General features: G+C 37.9%; 1 protein-coding gene across 1 annotated transcript in view; it reads right to left on the bottom strand.

The window, feature by feature from the left end:
- LOC5574969 (zinc finger and BTB domain-containing protein 49) overlaps positions 1–19,619 on the bottom strand; it is a 125,032-nt gene that overhangs the window by 20,402 nt on the left and 85,011 nt on the right. The window contains exon 2 of the mRNA XM_001655390.2: positions 8,986–9,052. The gene's annotated coding sequence lies outside the window, so the exon portion shown is untranslated. The remainder of the gene's footprint in view (positions 1–8,985; positions 9,053–19,619) is intronic.

Genomic DNA, 19,619 nt, shown 5'->3' with positions numbered 1-19,619 from the left:
AGGTGGTGATTTAAAGGTGGCCCAAAGACGATGTAGGTTTATATGTAAAATACTATGGAGAAATTTTGAGATGTGTTAGAAACGCGCTAGTACTGTAATGTAAGTACAAACTTATCATCCCATACTAAAAACTCATTCTCCAAACCATAATAAAGAAATTTACTGAAGAGAGAAATTCAATCCGACGGATAGCAGAAGAGATATTCATGAGTTTGATTGCTATCATTTAGCTTACTATTTATTTAGCTTAATATGGGGCAAGTTTCTATTTACATAACAGTACTAGCGTGTTTGGAACATTTCTCAAACTTTCTCCATAGTCATTTCCATATAAACCTACATTGTCTTTGGGCCACCTTTAAAACACCACCGAAAAAACTGAAAATATCACAGAAGGATGGTAAGGATGGTAGAAAACATATGAGAGATTGGATTTTCAATCATTTTTAAAATTTTAATCACCCTAATACAGACTGAAACGCGCAAAAAATGGTAGACAAAATAATTGTATTTTCCAGTCAAAATACATAATATAAAACCCTTCTTATTTTCTTTTTCCGTCTCCTCTTTTCATAAAAAAAAAAAAATTCGTGAATATTTTGGTTTCCCAAATCCGAACTACCGTGCCTTCAGGTTAATCCCTTTCATAAACCTTTGCACAGTGGTCGATTTTCATGGATTTATTTAGTGTTTTTGCAATTCCATCTGACCTTTGTCACTTTGCCTTTTTCCCATAGTGGCAGCTCGGCAAGTCTGGCCAGAACAGCACAGGTCTATTATGTTGCTTCAGGAATGGTAGCAGCCGCTTTTCTAGGCACTCCTAGACGTAGATCTCTTGATTGATGATTACCGTAGTTATGAAAATGTCAATTTTCAGACGACACGTGCATATGACATGCCGGACGAGGTATTGTTTCGGGAATTTCGATAGTTTGATCAGGGTGTCGACTCCATTGGTAAAATAAAATTCCCTGACTTTCCCTGATTCGTTTTCCAGAAAAAAATCCAGTCCACTGAAATTGATTAATTTGAACAAAAATGAAATTTGTACAAGAAGATACATATCCGACTATTTACAGAATGTATACACCAGAGACGCATTTGCTCAGATCATGTACTTGTTGTTGCTGTTGTTCATGTTCATGTTCTTAGCCACGGTTTATATTCCATAAATTGACGGATACTTGACTACGTCATTCCTATCCACCTCGAACAAATTTATTGAAAAAATGACCTACTGGTCCAGATCACGTCGTCACATGTTTACAATCAAATTTGATGTTTACATCTGGGGGTGCAAACTAGATATCAACAAGCAGCTAGGCTGCTGTCAAGCTAAATTTTTTATGAAAATGATCCGAGTATGCCTAGGAGTGTGCGGTCATTGCTTAGTCACGCTAAAAATGGTATCCAGTTTATGTGACACAAAAACTTCCAACTTTCGAAAAAACATTATACTTGGTCTTATTTATGCATAAGTTTATCAAAAAATTGGTGAAACATACACACTTAAATTATTTTACGGATTCCTGTGAAATCGAAACAGCTGAACAGATCGGTAAAATAAATTAACGGAGTACGGTAAATTTTTACAGTATTCGGTAAAAAAATCACCAGAATCCGTTAAATTCCGACGAAGTTACGGTGTTTTATTTCACCGAACTGTTCAGCTGTTGAGATTACGGTGAAATTCACTGTAAGAGCTTAGTGTGTATTTCTTACTAAGGTACGATCAGAAACTATCTGATTCAGTCGATTTATTGGACTTATTATCAGCATCTATCTGCAGTAGTTTTGTGTAAAGTATGTTAAGGGGGCAGAATCCGTCATTGATTTCGGAACTTTCAAAAGCAGTTTTTTCGTTCAAAATCAAGAATGATTACAGGAAAATGTGTTCACTGTATTCTGTTCTCCAACCGAAACACAGTGAACACATTCTCATCGAATAATTTTTGGTTTTGAACAGAAATACTGCTTTTGAAGTTTCAATGATGACGATGATTGCGATGACGGAGCGTTGATCGTTAAGTGTGCACCTTTTAAATGGTTTCCTGCCAGACAAGCAAACAAGCAACGGTTAGCACTGGTGGAAAAAGTTTTGTTAAAATTGAAAGGCCAACATGTTCGAGTTCGCACCCCTTAGGTTTTTTTGAGTAAAGAGGCTGCCTTACAGTTTTCTTAGCCAGTCTTGGCATTTTTCAGAACTTTTTACCAAAATTTACACCGCCGAGCGCTCAGCAAACATATCTTTCGACGAGATCTCAGTAAGTGGGGTATTTTTATTGCTGGGATTCTGGAAATATTTTGCGAAAATTAACTAACAAACTTTTTGTTTGCCAAGAGTTTGTTAAAAAAAAATAAATACTGAGCACACGGAATTGCTGAACTCAAGTTAGTTTGTATAGCTTATGAATTGCTTCAAAGAATTCAACAGAAATGTCTCAGAAATTCTTCTTGGAATTATTAAACGTTTTAACAAGATTTTCCTCCAATGCTTCTTCGAGAACTCTTTGAAGATTTAATTTCGGCTGGTAGAATCGCAAATCGGCTGGTTTTTGGAAACAACTAATGTGTTTTTATAACTATAACTAGCACAGCAATGTGAATATTTTAAGTTTGATTGTGTAATTGTAAAAGTGAAATGCGAGTATTCCGAGATGGCCCAAATCAAGAATAAAATAATATGGGATATACGTGGAAGTTGTTTGAATCACGAATTCTGATGCCGGCGAAAAAGTGAACTAGCATTTCAGCTGTTAAAGGAGTTGTTTTGGACACTTAACTTAATTTGGTGAGTGCGTTCCTGATAATTTGTAGTTTTCCCTTTTGTTCCCACGAGCCCATATATGGTCTTATTTTTGAGTTAGACGAAATTGATAATAACCTCCCAAGTAACCACAAGCATTATAGCATTGCACGTATTCTACTACATATCAACAACATTGATGCAACATTGCTTTTATTCAACAAATTTCAAGAGCTGTCAAGCAATAAAGCATTTACCCTACATTACAAATGTATCAATGCACTAACATCACTTTATAAATTGTACTGGTGCATTAATATTACTTTTTAAGTTGCTTCATTGCTTCATCGCCCTTCTTGCATTAATTTAACTGTAAAAGTGCCCTTTTCCACTTTTAAACTACTTTAATGGTAGGCTTACGGCAATGCAGCTGCATTATATATGCAATGATATAATGCTCCATGGTTACTTGGGTTGTCTATAAAAATATGGCCGATATGAACTGAAATCCTGTTGGTTATCAATCCCAGGTCTGAGGTCAAAGTAAGTTTTCTTTTCGTTTTAGAGAGCGAGCAATGGCGCTTAAGCCTAGGCCTTACAGCCAGGACATGAGGCAGAAATACCCGTGTCCCAACCCCAAAAACGGAGACGGAAAATAAACCGAATGTGCATTAACCCTCTTAGCAAAGCCACTCCCAACGATCTATCAATATCCCTGAAATGGAACGGATGGTACGGTTGTCCCCGTTACTTCTTTCATAAATTTGGAAATTCTCGTCTATCATGTTATGCGTTCGTGAATAATCTGATCGCCATGAATTTTTGAATTATCTTCAAACCCAAGTCTGCACAGTGGGCCTGGCCATTTTAAAATCTGTATCATATCATCGATATGCTGCAAATATTAATACTGACAAGAGAATAACGGAATATGTTCCGGTATTTCCAGGATGCTTTTAATTATTGGCTGTGCATGGACTTAGAATAGAATAGAATGCTTCTTCGAGAACTCTTCTAAGATTTCTCCTAGGAGCTCCGCAACCCAAACTCAAAGCTTTCTCTAATAATTTTACTAATCACGTTTCAAGGTTTCTCTAAAAATAGTTAGAGAATTCCTTCTTGTATTGAATTTGTCCAAGAATAGCGTGCCTCCAGCAATGCTCGAAGAAACTCCTCTAAGAATTCTTCGATGAGTATATCCAAGTAATCTAATAAAGTTTCAAGGGCTTATCGAGCAGATGCCTTGAAACAAAATCACTGTTTTCTGAATTTTATGAGGCGTCTTCAGAATTTCTGGTGCATTCTCTGAGCATATTCTTTCTTAGTTTAAACGAACTGGGCATACTTATGAGAAAGCTCCTGATAAAAAAAATCCTTAAGTAACGCTAGGACCCTAATTCAGCACTTTAAAAAAATATATAAATAACTAGTGGGCCCGGCAAGTTCGTCTTGCCATCAAGTAGGCTGTTGAAAAACGCTATGGATCGTCCCGTACAAAATGACAGTTCCGTTCACGCTCGTTTTTTCAACTTTCCGGATGAATATCCTCGGATTTTTATACATACAAACACGTCGGAACACTTGAAGAACAAAACGAAAAAATAATCAATCAAATTGGTTGACCCGTTCCGAAGGCATTTCGTGACATACAAACACCACTCCATTTTTATTCATATAGATGAAAATTATAGTTAATGGTATTTTCAACAGCAATGTGCAGTATGATGTCCACATAAGTATGATGTAGTATGCAATTTCACAACAAATATAGCATGAGTGAAATTGTAAAAAAAATCATCCGAAAATATGTGCCACTGTTAAAATCACACCACAAACTTTCAGGAACACAAATCTAGAAAACCAAGCAGTGTTCAGTGCTGAAACATTTATCGAATGATCACTACCAGCGACTAACCAACGATTTTATTTTTCAAAGTGAATAGTTGTTCGATTCACCAGATTTGTGCTCATTAAAAAATTGATATACGGCTTTTATTCATCTGCACCAAAATACAAGATTAGTATTACTCTATACATTCAATTTCCGTAACTCGATATTGAAGCATCGTTGCACAAAACCAGTGCAACCAGACCATCGAGGTTGCCATGAAAATCAACGTTTACTATGGTTCTCGAATTCGATATCGAAATATGAGTAAGGGCTAGTTGACTGTATAACGTTTTCCCAGTTTTACTTCGATATTTTGAGCGAATCCGCCGGATTTACATGATTTGATGGAGTGAATTCCATTTTTATCTCAAGATTTTGAGCGAAATACGCAAAAATAGTCAATGAGTAAATCTGGCAAACTTTAGAACTATAGATAGATGGAGCACTGCTGATACTTTTCATGTCATAAAGCTAAGAATTCTAAGGATATGTATATGTAGAATATTGTTTTTTACTTAATTATGCATAAAAGCGTTTTTCCAATTGTGAACATCTATTTTGAAAGATTGATTCCCAGTTTTTAAAAGATCGTATTAATAGCATAGCATGCAAGAAATTATTGCAATTCTTGTAAGAAGTTTGATATTTTTCCCTGACCTTCAGTGGAATTCCCTGACTTTTCCCGACTTTCCAGGTCAAAAATTGAATTCCCTGACATTCCCTGACTTTCCAGGGTTTTCCAGGTAGTCGACACCCTGTTGATGGTTTTGAAAATTTCGGCCACTTTCCCTTTTCCTGATGCGGCATAAAATTCCTGTCTCGGAAGCTGCTTGAAATCCGCCTGCACACAAGTTTCGTGCGAGACCAGCGGATTCTCTTGCTGCGCGAAAATTTTAACGTGCGGCTCCTCTTACTTGAACGTCATTTTGAAAACTGAAGAGCATGAGGTGAAAACTCATAACAACCATGAGCCTATGCATGCTATAAAACGTTTGACACTCAACTTTGAATGTAGCATTCCAGGTTTTTTTTAATGCATTTTCAATAGAAACACACAATTTGAAGTTGACCATTTTTTGCGCGTCCCAGTCTTAAGTGTTCAAAAAACCATTGAACTCAAGCCCAAAGAAGCTTCTTCATCGGAAAAAGGGAAAAACTCATTTCAGTCCACGTAAAAGCATCCCCAATTTATCATTTTTCCGTCTTCAAAACCTATTTTTCATTTTGAACCCAGAAAAAAGATACAAGCCAATATATACATTTTATTTTTCGAAAAAAAAGAGCAGATTTATGTTCCACCCAGATTATATACTTCCACCGTCATCCGCACCGTTTCCAAGACAGGACCGCAAAAAAAAGCTATACCCTGGCTCGGAACTGCCAGGGAAATTTTATTTTCCCCGTAAAAAGCTGCCACGCTCCCTCTGGCCGTTGGGTGCCAACCGAATCTTGGAAGTTTTGTGTGGGAATGTCGGGAACGTTATTTTTTCGAGAATTTTATTTTTCCACCATCCTTCTGGCGTTTTCCGTCTTATTTTTTCTTTTCTGCGGATCATCAATTTGGCTCTTGCAGCGATGGAAAATTTCCAATCGTTGCAATCTTCAAACGGCAGCCAAATTAACAAGCGTTCAGAGAATGGGGAACAATCTGTGCATTATCGAATGGTAGCCAATCAAAATAATTAAATATTAGCGATAGTTTGATCATTTTTAGCAATAAACATCAATATGGCACTAAACATATATTATTTATATGAAAAAAAAAATTAGGAATGATGTTTCAATTTCAATTAGCAATAAAAATCAATCGTTATTCCTAAAAATATGTTAATAAGCCGATACATACATTTTATATATTTGTTACATTTGGCTTGAATTTGAATGCCCTTAAGGTGAAGATGAATCGAAGCCAAAGTCCAAATTTTCAAGAGCACGGATCTGGAGAACCGAACATCCGTTTGAACCGAAGGGTTAATCGATTGGTCACCACTAGCTAGTGACCAATCGATTAAGTTTTCAGCTCAGTTTGGTTCTCCAGATCCGTGCTCTTGAAAATTTGAACTTTGGCTTCGGTTTATCTTCGCCTTAATGTGACATTTTAAAGTATAATTTTTATCCAGCATGAACCCTACATACTTATCTTTATCTGACCAACTCATTGGAACCTCTCTCATCGTGACAACATGTCTACTTGAAGGTCTCAACTGAAGAGCTTTTGTTTTATGTGGAAGTATCATAACTTGAGTTTTTGGAAGCATTAAGTTTTGCAAGTATGAAGGAAAAACATGCAAATTTGATTGCAAACTACTACATATGACACGCAGGCTTCGTCTTTAGGCGGAAAGGCATGTGCCATCCACAAACAAAAAATTATGACATCCAGCACAAATCACTCTTAAGCTTATTATTGAGTAACCAGTTGGCTATAGTGGTGGCTAGAGTAGGTTAAGACCAAATCAATCGTAGAAGGGTTTCTAGAAGAAGTGGACAAACAAGTAGGGCTTATCAGGGCATTGAATTGAGAAATATCCTGAAGAACACACATCAAACAACATTCTGAAGTTAGAATTACTTTGCGAATTATTCCATGACCGATGTTTGGCCAAAGACCACCAAAGACAATTTTTTTTTGACTTGTCGCGAGTCATTTTCCGCAAGTCAGTTTGAAGCAAATTAACTTGCAACTCAGTGAATTAAAAAGGCAAATGGTCAGCTATAAAAGTATATTTACCAAACTGTGTTTCAACAGAAACACCCGAAGTTTCGGAAGTTTTGTTCTCAAATGACGAAAAAAGTTGATGTTTCACACGCCTATGAATGATGATAGCAACTCCACCAAATGCTCTATCCAGTCGATCATTACGATAAGCAAAAAAGGTTTAATCCAGGTTTAAAATAAGTTTCAGTAATAACTGCTATATGTTTGTTATTAGCTGTTAGAAAATTAAACAGCTAGTCCTCTTTAACATGCAAAAAAACAAGCACTCAAATTTCAAATTTAAAAAAAAAATTGGTTGATGAATGTTTTCCTCATCTTCAAACCGATGGAACGTACTGGCAGACAATACCTCCACGTAGTAGAAATTTTTCGAACTAAGAATCGAAAGAAGTCCGTGACCTTTAATCGGGCGTCAAATTAGAAGACGGCATTTTCGGAAATTTTAATCGAAACCAAAGAGTCCGAGTGCTAGAATAATAGTCAAAACGAAGGGATGATTCAGCGGAAAAGAGTCCAGTCCAGTGGCGAGATAGATATAAAAGGTCGAGACAGAGGCGCGACGAATGAGAAAAAATCATCATCAGCATCAGCATCGAATTTGAGACACACACAAAAAGTATACGAATCGGGTCGGTCCGATCGGTATGACGCATCCAGGAATATCGCTCATCATCGCCATCACGGTCGATTAGATTGAGTACAGTTTCGACTGAAACCGACTGAAAGGGGGGTGAATTGGATGATTTGTGCGCTGGAAGTCTTGGGTCTGATAATTCTTTTGGGATTCATGAACAATTCTATAATTTCCTTCAAGAAGCCCTACTAAAATCACTTTTCATGAAACTTGTTCCTGAAATCCTTGATGAAATGCCACTTTAGACTTAGCAAATATTTATTCAGGGATACTTCTGAGAACTCTTCAATGAACTATTTCAGAGATTCTTCCAGAAACTCCTCTTCAGCCATCATAATTATCAGATAGACGATGATACATCTATCTGATAGACAACTATCAGTTCAGTCAGCTGATACTATCTTCTTCGAAAAAGCTGAAAAATCTTTTTCAAAGAAGCTGAAAATATTATCAAAAGAAGCTGAAAAGCTTCTCCAAAGATGCTGAAAAGCTTCTCCAAAAAAGCTGAAAAGCTTCTCCAAAGAAGCTGAAAAGCAACTCCAAAGAAGCTGAAAAGCTTCTCCAAAGAAGCTGGAAAGCTTCTCCAAAGAAGCTTAGATGCTTCTCCAAAGAAGCTTAGATGCTTCTCCAAAGAAGCTTAGATGCTTCTCCAAACAAGCTGAAAAGCTTCTCCAAAGAAGCTGAAAAGCTACTCCAAAGAAGCTTAGAAGCTTCTCCAAAGAAGCTGAAATGCTTCTCCAAAGAAGCTGAAAAGCTTCTTTATAAAAGCTGAAAAGCTTCTCCAAAGAATCAGAAAAGCATCTCCAAAGAAACTTATAAGCTACTCCAAAAAAGCTGAGAAGCTTCTCCAAAGAAGCTGAAAAGCTTCTCCAAAGCAGCTGAAGAATTTTCTAGCTACTGTTGTAGGGCAAATTGTAGATTTGTGAATTTTTAATCATGTTTTCTGTGTAACTAGGGATATAAGTGAATATTTGTTGAAAATTTACAAAACTTACCGGTTAAAGCATGTGCAGGCGTTTGAATTGGACTCGCCGAACTACAACGACATTGAAATATTTAGATCTGGAAGAAAATAATAGAAAAAGAGAGATAATTGATAAATTATTGTGCCTGTAAAACCATTAGAGGGCGGAATGCATCCAATCATCAATCTATTTGGATCCACTCGCCGAAGAGAGGTCAAAGGTCCCATTCTCGACGAAGATAATAAAAATAAAACGTAAGCCCCTTTCGGTGAAGGCAAAAACCCTAACGAAGAAAATAAATTATCTTTTTCCCTTTTGAAATATTTCAAAATTTGCACTGTGAAAAAAAACAGACACCCAGCAAACTCTCTGACAGCGACGGACGGTGACCGAGAGAAGTAGGCGACGACGGCTGTAAAAGAGCTCCCAAAAGGGGAAAACGGGGGAATAGGGTAATCTATAATACATAAAATAAGAGAAGATAGGAAAAAACACTGAGATGGAACATGAACGTGAAGTGAAGCGAACCGATTCCCTACAGATGATGCTGATGGTTGCTTCTGCTGATGATGGTCCTCCGCGCCGTGTCCATGTGGGATGGAAAAATAGGGACCAATGCGAACTATGATTGTGTACAATGTACATATGGAGAAGGCGCGATGAAAAAACAGACGAAATGCGCGAAGAGAGATAGAAAATACTGAAAAAAGCTCGTCTAAAGATAATTGAACTTTTTTTTATTACTAGACTGACGAGACTGACTGTTGCTGTTTAATGTTTGCTTTTGAAAAGAAAATCCGAAAAAACGACGTCGCGTTCCTCGACGAAGATGGAGTCATTTGTTGGGAAAGACATTTGGAAAGCATGGCTGCGGGCAAGAAGGTCCCCGGACCGTTGCTTTTACGAAACCGGATTGTAGTGGATTACCACAATGGTTATGATGATTTCAAGTGATACTCCAACATTCGGTATTCATGTTGGAACTTGCATTTTTCTTGATGAAAAGCTTATAAACGACTTTCAAAGAAGTTTAGAAGCTGGTTACAAAAAAGGCCTTAGAGGACGGGGAGAACTTAAAGAAGCTAGAAAGGTTCCTTCAAAAGCTAGGGAGCTTCTTCCAAGAAAACTTTGTAAGAAGAACATGGAAGCTTTTTTTTAAGAAACTTTTTAGCTTTATTTCAAGTACAAGGTTGAAAAATTTTAGCCCAATAAACTTTCAAGCTTCATGCTAAGAAGCCAAATACGTTGGAAAGCATCTCCTAAGAAACTCTCCTTCTTCCTGGAACGAAGCCTTCCAGTTTCCTGGAAATCCTTTGCAGGCTTTGGAAAATTTAACGATTATTGACACACGAGCCATAATTTCATCACATTTATCCGCCTACATTCATACAACACGCATGACATTTATCGTTCACGGAAGATAACGAGCCATGAACGAAAACAGGACAAACACGCACCACCCTCTGTTTGGCGCCGATCACTCTCTGTCAACACTTGTAACATTCGCTGAGCCACTCTCATTCTGATCAAGAAACAGAGGCTAATACCTATTTTCTATTTTCTGTGTTATGTTTGCAACCATAGGGGTGTTCAAAAAGATGTTGTTAAAGGCTGCATTACCAGAAAATATGAAAGTTATTACCAATTTTATGCAAAACATAAATCACTCGAATGGCTCGATACTGTTGCAGTCTGTGAGAGTTGCTGCTCTTGAACGCTGTCGTGCCACGTACCAAACGAGAGAGTGAATGCTTACATTTATAGGGCTCTCCGAATGCGATGTGCCACGAACTGTTATGGTTCGCGAACTGTTACACTCTCCGAATATGGTTCGATCGGCTTATTCGAATGAAAATCCAAATACTGATCCTTTGCCATCTTCCTGGGAATCCTTTGCTATCTTACTGGATAGAAGCTTTCTAGCTTTTCGGAAAGAAGGTGTCTAGCTTTTTGCAAAGAAGCATTCTAGCTTTTTTGAAAGAAGCTTTCTAGTTTTTGAAAAGGAGCTTTCCGGCTTTCTGGACAACAGTTTTTAGTTTCCTGGAACTTCCTGCAAAAACGCCTTCCAGCTTCTTGAAAACAAAAGCTTTCCAGCTTCCTGGAAAGAAGCTTTCCGGATTCCTGGAAAAAGCATGCTAGCTTTTTTGGAAATAAGCATTCTAGCCTTTTGGAAAGAAACTATAACCTTCTTAGCTATCTAAAAGAAATTTTTCTGTTTCTTATGAACGAGCATGTCAGCTTCTCGAGAAGAAGTTTTCTAGCTTCCGTTTCTACGTTCTGGAAAAAGTTTATCAGCTTCTCAGATAGTAGCTTTCCAGTTTTTAAAGTAGAAGCTTATAGTGAACAAGTTTTTTAGCTCCTCGAGAAAAGCTTTCTAGTTTCTCAATTTCCAGCTTCTGAGAAGTATCCACTAATAGCTTCGCAATGATCTCCACAAGCCCCACAGCAATTTTCATAGAAATTTCCTCAGAAATTTTTACAGATATCTCTACACATAATGCGGTAACGGATAGACCTTAACCCGTATCCGACCGGACCGATATTTTTTTTTCAAATTGTTATTATGAACGTTCAATTCAACTGATTCAGATGCGGTTTTTACAAAAGGCAATCCAAAGGCTTTCAGTTTCACATGCTGACACAAGTAGGTCAATTTATTTGCTATGGCCGGAGTTATTCCGGTGTCCTCCTGAGCCAGGTCGGGTGAAAATTCGATCAACTTCCTTTTCTGAACAGTTTAACTATAGTAAATGGTGTTTAAACACCGTCCACAAATTACGTAACGCTAAGGCAAGGAGGAGAGTAGACTCGAGCGTTACGGTTCACACACAAATTTGAATTTTTTCATAGAAAAGCGTTACAGGTCAACAATTTCCAATTTTAGCGTTACGGACGCTGCCTATGATCACGAATTATTATTTCTTGGTCCTCCGAAATATTAATAATTATCTTGAAAATGGACCAAGAGAGCTGGGATTTTTTTTAAATGACTTGCAATGATGAGCTTCAAATTAGTATACTATCGTTGTTTCGGTATGATATCGAATAGCCGTTTCTTGGTCTTCCGGAACATTCGTAAAAATGGACATGTGCTGACGATTGACTCACAGAGCTGCGTTTTTTCAAACAATTTGCATTCAGAATCGTGTCAATTTCATCGCCGTCATCTGGTCTTGAACGGTTACTTGGTGGGATTCCAGAAGATCAGGAACATCCGTAAAAGTGGCCAAATTCTGAAAATTGACCTATTGACTTATTTTCAAACGGCTTGCAGTGATGGAATTCAAATAAGTTTGCAATTGTTGCCTCGATATGATATCTCAAATGGCCATTTGTTGTTCTTCTAGAAGATCCAGAACATCCGTACGAATGGCGTAAAGCTGACAATTGATCAACAGAGCTGCAATTTCTTCCAAGTGTATTCTTCAGGAGGTCCACTAGGTGGCCATCAAAAACCAGACGTTGGTGACGACATTGGTACGATTCTGAAACCATGAATGCAATTTTTCAGAAGAAATTGGTTAATTGTCAAGATATGTCCATTTTACCAGATTTTTATCATGACCATACAGTGACTATTAAAGATGACAATATAATTGTTACGGTTCTTAAACCACAATATGAATTTGCAAATTAAACCCTATGAATTCAGATGCCTGGCGGCGCTTAAGCCAACCTAGTAAATGTAAAAGCTAAAAGCACGTCGTTCAAATTTAAAATGGTTCAAACATCATTCTGCTCATGGAACGGAGTAGAAAGAAATGGAACGCGGTTGAACGGGACGCAGAATCAAAACAAAACAGCCAAAAGGGTAACCAGAAGTACGTTTTTCTGTTGTTCGTAGGGTGACTAGAAGTTCAAATTAAAAATGAATCCCAATGGTTTGCATGAGGTACCGTTCAAATTAGCGGGGGTGCAACATATTCAAAAAATGTACAAAATCTTCTATGTGATTTCAAATAGGTAGACAATTAATATTGCGTTACACAACGCAGTCCTGAAATGGATATTTGATTGCTGAAAAGCTTCTCCAAAGAAGCTGGAAAGCTTCTCAAAAAAAGCTGAAAAGCTTCTCCTAAGAAGCTTAAAAGCTTCTCCAAAGAAGCTGAAAAGCTTCTCCAAAGAAGCTGAAAAGCTTCTCCAAAGAAGCGCTGAAAAGCTTCTCCAAAGAAGCGCTGAAAAGCTTCTCCAAAGAAGCGCTGAAAAGCTTCTCCAAAGAAGCTGAAAAGCTTCTCCAAAGAAGCTGAAAAGCTTCTCCAAAGAAGCTGAAAAGCTTCTCCAAAGAAGCTGAAAAGCTTCTCCAAAGAAGCTGAAAAGCTTCACCAATGAAGCTGAAAAGCTTCCCCAAAGAAGCTGAAAAGCTTCTCCGAAGAAGCTGAAAAGCTTCTCCAAAGAAGCTGAAAAGCTTCTCCACAGAAGCTGAGAAGCTTCTCCACAGAAGCTGAGAAGCTTCTCCACAGAAGCTGAAAAGCTTCTCCATTGAAGCTGAAAAGCTTCTCCACAGAAGCTGAAAAGCTTCTCCACAGAAGCTGAAAAGCTTCTCCACAGAAGCTGAAAAGCTTCTCCACAGAAGCTGAAAAGCTTCTCCACAGAAGCTAAAAAGCTTCTCCACAGAAGCTGAAAAGCTTTTTCACAGAAGCTGAAAAGCTTCTCCACAGAAGCTGAAAAGCTTCTCCACAGAAGCTGAAAAGCTTCTCCACAGAAGCTGAAAAGCTTCTCCAAAGAAGCTGAAAAGCTTCTCAAAAAAAGCTGATAAGCTTCTCCAAAGAAACTGAAAAGCTTCTCCAAAGAAGTTGAAAAGCTTCTCCAAAGAAGCTGAAAAGCTTCTCCACAGAAGCTGAAAAGCTTCTCCACAGAAGCTGAAAAGCTTCTCCACAGAAGCTGAAAAGCTTCTCCACAGAAGCTAAAAAGCTTCTCCACAGAAGCTGAAAAGCTTTTTCACAGAAGCTGAAAAGCTTCTCCACAGAAGCTGAAAAGCTTCTCCACAGAAGCTGAAAAGCTTCTCCACAGAAGCTGAAAAGCTTCTCCACAGAAGCTGAAAAGCTTCTCCAAAGAAGCTGAAAAGCTTCTCAAAAAAAGCTGAAAAGCTTCTCCAAAGAAACTGAAAAGCTTCTCCAAAGAAGCTGAAAAGCTTCTCCAAAGAAGCTGAAAAGCTTCTCTAAAGAAGCTGAAAAGCTTCTCCAAAGAAGCTGAAAAGCTTCTCCAAAAAAGCTGAAAAGCTTCTCCAAAGAAGCTGAAAAGCTTCTACAAAGAAGCTGAAAAGCTTCTACAAAGAAGCTGAAAAGCTTCTCTACAGAAGCTGAAAAGCTTCTCCACAGAAGCTGAAAAGCTTCTCCACAGAAGCTGAAAAGCAACTCCACAGAAGCTGAAAAGCTTCTCCACAGAAGCTGAAAAGCTTCTCCACAGAAGCTGAAAAGCTTCTCCACAGAAGCTGAAAAGCTTCTCCATAGAAGCTGAAAAGCTTCTCCACAGAAGCTGAAAAGCTTCTCCACAGAAGCTGAATAGCTTCTCCAAAGAAGCTGAAAAGCTTCTCCAAAGAAGCTGAAAAGCTTCTCCAAAGAAGCTGAAAAGCTTCTCCAAAGAAGCTGAAAAGCTTCTCCAAAGAAGCTGAAAAGCTTCTCCAAAGAAGCTGAAAAGCTTCTCCAAAGAAGCTGAAAAGCTTCTCCAAAGAAGCTGAAAAGCTTCTCCAAAGAAGCTGAAAAGCTTCTCCAAAGAAGCTGAAAAGCTTCTCCAAAGAAGCTGAAAAGCTTCTCCAAAGAAGCTGAAAAGCTTCTCCAAAGAAGCTGAAAAGCTTCTCCAAAGAAGCTGAAACGCTTCTCCAAAGAAATAATTATGATTTGGCGCCACAATGATTGTTGTTGAAACTTATTCTGTTACTTATTTTCATAAGTCCTTTATTAAATTCTTCTTATCTACGCCATATAAATTTTGTATCTTTGCTTATCGGGATAAATGAATTTGTGACTGTTATTTCAGGCGAGTTCTAAAATTCTAAATTCTAACGTTTAAGTGTTAAGTGTTTTCCATAGAAAAATCTATTATTTTGACTCAAGAATAACTTTTGTAAATGGCCTTCATGCATTTGCATGCCATTTATTTGAAAAATTTTAACTCTGGAACTGTTAATTTTAGAGAAAAATGTTCCATGAAGAAATTGTAGCGATCCATTTGGACTACAAAAAATATACACTTATTTTATATTTATTTTTTTCAACTTTTTTATTAAACATTTCTCCATCATGAAAATTTGTCCCAAACATTAGTTTTCTATCGTGATTCTATGGTGAAAATTTAAAATATTAAAAATGGGGCTTTTGTGTAATTTAAAATTTATGTTTTATTTTTGAATGTTTCATAAAAAAAATATTTGTTCAGTGTAAATTTTTTTCTTGTGGTCCAAATGGTTCGCTACAACTTCTTCATAGAACATTTTTTTGTAAAATTAACAGTACCAGAGTAAGAATTTTTCAAATAAATTGTATGCAAAAACTTATAGGCCTTTTTCGAAAATTATTCTTGAGTCAAAATGATCGATGTTTTTATGGAAAACATTTATTTTACCATACTAAAAACATGAACAAAATTTAATCCAAATCGAAGATTGTCAAGCACGATTTTTATATTTTTTTCGACTCATTCTGGATGGAATTCGTCTCTTTGTAAAAGTAATTAGTCTGAACCCGACAATTTCATCCTTATTTCGTCTTTGGCCTTACATAGAAATCATAAACCAATACTTCTAGTAAATCTTTCCATACGACACCTGGATTCAGCTCAGTTCAGAGGTCTGTCCTCGCATTTTTTCGCCCTCGTCTGTTCCTAATTCACTTCCAACCCCAGATAGTGCCATTTAACGTCTTACTCCGCCCCTCTGCTGACGGCACCGAACATTCCTCAATCTCGCTTCTTGATTCTCGCTAGAAACCAGTCCCTGTCTCTCTCTATCTCTCTCTCTCTCGCACTGTTTGTCGATATTTTTCGTTCCGTTTCGTTTTTCTATTCCGCATGCATTATATGCAATTGCATTTTTCTTCCGCTCCGCCAATTTGCCTTGATGCCTCTCCTACGTCCCCTCATTCTCATTATCTTTTTTTTATTATTATTTCTCATCGCTTCCAACCAGGCACAAGATGTTGGAAGCATGCAAACATAAGATGCTTGCAATCGATTGGATTTTGTGCGAGGGGTAAAAATATGGCAAAAACTGCATCAGCGGGGAACAGGCGGAGGGGAAATTGATTTGGTTTTTCTTATATGAATTTTAGCTCTAGCGACCCCTGGAATAGCTGTTGATCTAGTACTGCAATTACATCGAAGGAGGCGATGGTGAACCGAATTGTTCGTGTTGGTTCTGAAGTGTTCTAAAGTTCGTTTTATCTTCGTAGTGGATGATATTGATCTCAAATTATTACAATAAAAGCCAAAAACTGCAATGAGGCGTAGTAATCATGCTCTCACTTCTAGTTCTTCATTTTACTCATCGGCATCCAAGATTGATAGATTTCGTATATTTTGAAGATTCTGTGTGGACGACAAAACGTCCTATAACATAATTTTGTCAATACCTTAATACCTTTCTGTAAAGCTCCAATATTTTTCCAAACTAACTTGAAAAGAACTAAACTATATTGTATAACGAGTTGAAGAATTGTTGGAAACTTGTACCACAGCTAAACAGACATACCACTAGGATTTTTTCATCATTCAGCAGAAAAGCACTCAGTTCTAATATTTGATCACTGGCCACTCGAGGCGCTCGTATCGCTTTTGTTCAAATTTGACGTTTGCGCACTATTGCCACCTTTCGGCCCATCTGCGAAACGAACAACCAAAGGCAGCGATTTTAGCATCGCACATGTCATCACTACTACAATTTCCATTGTGATGTGTTCGAAGTGTTACGTCTGTTTGTATGTGCAAGTAACGAAATTTTTGGACTGATATGTTTAAGTGTAGCGTCTTAGTTTTGTCTATGATGATATAACTTTAAATTTCCTTAATTGATCAAATTTTCAAATCTTGCGTCAATAAGTATGATTAGCGGGTTTCCAATCTTCAGAATGATACTTTGGGTCTGAAAATATGATGCTCAAATTTCGAAAACATTTGCATTTCCCCCGTAAACAAATTGATCACGGAAATGACAGCTTTTTCGTCAATATTCCGAATTTACGTCACTCACTTTGGAAGCAATCTCTCCATCATGAATCACAAGACCTCACAATTCATATGTGCGAAAATAATTTCGCTAATAGTCGCATAAAACCAATTTTATCCATCAAATCGCTGACAACAGCGTGCGCCCCATCTGCTGTCGTCTTGGCGTACTTATTTATATGCGTTATTTGGAAAGTGACGAACGTCGTCCGGCTAATCATCACCCGTTTGCAAATCTCCTTTCGACCTTCGAAAATCGCGCGCGAAATTGCTTTCGAATGCGGCGCGGTGTGGCCCTTCTACGGCCAAAATGGTCCTCTAACAGCTGTCTTTATTAAACATTTATCTACCGGTGTTGGCGTTCGGCAATTTTGCTAATAAATTACCAGCAATTTATTCCAACTTCGAACGACGGACTGATCGCTCGAACCAATGCCACACACTTCAGACGAAACGCGAAAAAATCATACTCATTGAACAGGATTCCGAAGCAACTAGTTTTGTCTTTGAAAAAAAAAAAAACGTTATTAGTCATATTGGTTGCCATTGAAAAGCGTCTTTGGGCGCGATCGACTTGCATGCAGCTCGGCCTACTGCCATTTGGTTGAGTTTCCTCAGTGTTCAGGAATGGTTGTGGGGTGGCGCCCTCGCGCCAATCGCAGTAGTCGTTCCGGTCGCTGGATCAAAGTTGGCTTTATTTGCTGGATCTGGGCGCCAACATCAAGGCACTCTTGTCCATTACTCTGTTTGCAATTTGACCCAGAAAAGGTGGCGAACCTTTGTGTTTCCTTATTTTTTGGCACAGTTTAGATATCCGAGTTGCTGCCTGCTACAACTGGTACCTTCTGTTGTGAGAATATTGTCGTATGTCATTCAAAAGATATTTAAGTCGACTTCTCTGGAGAAGTTGTCAATTTAGGAGGACTTTTTTTCTGAATTTCTTGCAAAAAATATGCTCAACGGGAAGAACTTTCCAAGGATAAGCTTTCAAGCTTCTTAAAAAAGCTTCTCCAACTTTGTAAGAGAAGTTGTGTAAGTTTCTTTGAAGCAAAACTTCCAGAACTCTGGAAGGAGGAGCTTTTTGAGCTAGCTGAAAAGATTTTTTTCAGTTACCCGAAACAAGCTTTACAGGGGAAAGCTATCTCAGCTTCTTGGAAGAACTTTTGACAGCTTATCTAAAAAGAGTTATAGCTTTTATATAATAACTTCTACAGCTTCTTGGTAGATGCTACAACAGCTTCTACAGTCTCTTGAAAGAAATTTTTACAATTTTTCCAAAGAAGTTTTCACAACTTCTTGAAAGAAGCTTCCATATTTTTTTAAAAAAGCTTTTACGTTTTTTTGAAAAAAACATTCACAACTTCTTCCTTTACAGCTTGCTTGGAAAAAGTTTTCAGCTTCTTTGGAGAAGCTTTTCAGCTTTTTGGAAGAAGCTTTTCAGCTTCTTTGGAGAAGCTTTCCAGCTTCTTTGGAGAAGCTTTTCCAGCTTCTTTGGAGAAGCTTTTCAGCTTCTTTGGAGAAGCTTTTCAGCTTCTTTGGAGAAGCTTTTCAGCTTCTTCAGAGAAGCTTTTCAGCTTCTTTGGAGAAGCTCTTCAGCTACTTTGGAGAAAGCTACTTTGGAGAAGCTTTTCAGCTTCTTTGGAGAAGCTTTTCAGTTTCTGTGGAGAAGCTTTTCAGCTTATTTTGAGAAGTTTTTCAGCTTCTTTGGAGAAGCTTTTCAGCTTCTTTGGAGAAGCTTCTCAGCTTCTTTGTAGAAGCTTTTCAGCTTCTTTGGAGAAGCTTTTCAGCTTCTTTGGAGAAGCTTTTCAGCTTCTTTGGAGAAGCTTTTCAGCTTCTTTGGAGAAGCTTTTCAGCTACTTTGGAGAAGCTTTTCAGCTTCTTTGGAGAAGCTTCTCAGCTTCTTTGTAGAAGCTTTTCAGCTTCTTTGGAGAAGCTTTTCAGCTTCTTTGGAGAAGCTTTTCAGCTTCTTTGGAGAAGCTTTTCAGCTACTTTGTAGAAGTTTTTCAGCTTCTTTGGAGAAGCTTTTCAGCTTCTTTTGAGATGGTTTTCAGCTTCTTTGGAGAAGCCTTTCAGCTTCTTTAGAGAAGCTTTTCAGCTTCTTTGGAGAAGCTTTTCAGCTTCTTTGGAGAAGCTTTTCAGCTTCTTTGGAGAAGCTTTTCAGCTTCTTTGGAGAAGCTTTTCAGCTTCTTTGGAGAAGCTTTTCAGCTTCTTTGGAGAAGCTTTTCAACTTCTTTGGAGAAGCTTTTCAGCTTCTTTGGAGAAGCTTTTCAGCTTCTTTGGAGAAGCTTTTCAGCTTCTTTGGAGAAGCTTTTCAGCTTCTCTGGAGAAGCTTTTCAGCTTCTTTGGAGAAGCTTTTCAGCTTCTTTGGAGAAGCTTTTCAACTTCTTTGGAGAAGCTTTTCAGCTTCTTTGGAGAAGCTTTTCAGCTTCTTTGGAGAAGCTTTTCAGCTTCTTTGGAGAAGCTGTTCAGCTTCTTTGGAGAAGCTGTTCAGCTTCTTTGGAGAAGCT

This window comes from Aedes aegypti, chromosome 1 (genome assembly GCF_002204515.2).
Source record: "Aedes aegypti strain LVP_AGWG chromosome 1, AaegL5.0 Primary Assembly, whole genome shotgun sequence".
Taxonomy (NCBI): Eukaryota; Metazoa; Arthropoda; class Insecta; order Diptera; family Culicidae; genus Aedes; species Aedes aegypti.
This window is presented reverse-complemented; position numbering and strand designations above follow the sequence as displayed.